At 42.1% G+C, this 1,763-nt stretch overlaps 1 pseudogene; it reads left to right on the forward strand.

Moving 5' to 3' along the window:
- The first annotated feature begins 678 nt into the window (after positions 1–678).
- LOC102251915 lies at positions 679–1,482 on the forward strand (annotated as a pseudogene).
- The last annotated feature ends 281 nt before the right edge of the window (positions 1,483–1,763 follow it).

The following is a 1,763-nucleotide window of genomic DNA, read 5'->3' on the forward strand; positions in this document are numbered from 1 at the left end:
GATTCACTAAATTCACTAGTAAATTCAATGGTGGGAATTATTTTAGGCACTCACAGTAGTTCAAGAGAGAGAAATTTGGGAATAGACTGGATCTGAAGCAAGCAAAGCCTAGAGTTATTCAATTTATATTAATGAAGTAAAAGATGATTCCATACAGAGATCATCAGCTCCTCAGATTTTACTTTGCAGGAAGCTGCCATCTTTACTTTTAAACAAAGCTAATTAGGTGTAGCTGAATGGATGTAAGAATTACACTAAACTTCATGTGGCATATCTATTGGGCACATTATATATGCAGGCCCTCTGATAGCTACTGCACAGAATTTAAAAACTCAATTTATCATCCATTATGGGGAATAAGATAGAGCAGCAATTTTCAGCATTTTTCATCTCATGGCACACATAAACTAATTACTAAAATTCTGTGGCACACCCACACAAAGTATTTTTGCCAATCTGACCAAAAAAAATAGGTATAATTTTGATTCACTCATACCGGACAACTATTGTTGTGTTGGCTGTTGTCATTTTTTATTTGGCAATCTAAGGGAAAGTAGGTCAGTGGCCCTGACTAAACAGTCAGATATTGCATGTTTTAAAAATTCTTGCAGCAGGAGAAGTGGGAGTCGGTGTGGGGGACGGGGATTGGGGGGAGGCGGGGGCTCCCACGAAGCTGCGATGTGGCGGGAGCGCGTCAGTGAAGTGAACTCGCTGGAGCAGGAGGAAGATCTCAAGGCTTTGGAGAGGAGACTTACTGAATATATTCTTTGTTTGCAACCTGCCACTGACTGGACGCTGGAGAATGCTTCTTACAGTGGTATCTGTCTGTACAGCTACTGGTGCCTGGAACTGGTTAATAGATCCCGCGACACAAAAGGTGTCCTTCCTCACGTCCTTATGGAATCACCCATTTCCCACCATTAGTTGCATCACTCTAATAGGCTTGTTCTTTGCTAGAATACACAAGAGAGAAGTTGCTCCATCCATTATAGCCGCGCGATGTCGAACTATGTTAGCAGAGTACAGTATGTCCTGTGATGACACAGGAAAACTGATGCTGAAACCGAGGCCTCATGTGCAGTGAGAATCTGCAGTCACTGTAGCGGGACCTAACGCAGCTTTTCTTCAGGGAAGTGGCGCAGCAGAAGCCAGCAGGATTCCCTGTGCAGTTGGATGTGGACGGACAGAGCAACAGCCGCCAAGACGTGAGCAATATTTACCCAGTTAGCTTGGCGGTGGCGACTCACATTAACAGCGCTGGTACCTCGGGCTATTTGCATATCAGTATTAGTGTCACTTTAGGACTTCAGATCCTGCAGAGATTGTTGCAGATGAAGTATGTGTGTATGTTACTAAGTTAAACATAGGAACAGAAACTCATCCAGCGTTTATCATGTATTTTTGCAAACTACTGTAAATAGCAAATCAATGCCAGTGTCAAAGAGGAAAGCCTTATGTGGACTTGGTTCTCCTGCACCAGTTCTTCAGGAACATGAGCTTGCCATCTCCAGGGCTCTTCAAAACCTACTGTTAAGTGTAGCGGTGCCTTTCGTTCTTACACTCCTCTCTTTTAATCATAATGCAGGAATCCATCGGGTTGGGCTCGGACTGAGGAAAACTCATCTTCATTATGTTTTAAGAAATCATAGATGTTTTGAGAAACAATTTTTGTTAAACCCGAGAGTGAACTTCAGCCAGTATTGGGGAGATATTTTCCTATTCATTGTTTTCATTTAATGCTAAATTTACTTTATATTTTTAAA

The sequence above is a fragment of the Myotis brandtii genome, unplaced genomic scaffold (genome assembly GCF_000412655.1).
Source record: "Myotis brandtii unplaced genomic scaffold, ASM41265v1 scaffold31, whole genome shotgun sequence".
Lineage (NCBI taxonomy): Eukaryota > Metazoa > Chordata > Mammalia > Chiroptera > Vespertilionidae > Myotis > Myotis brandtii.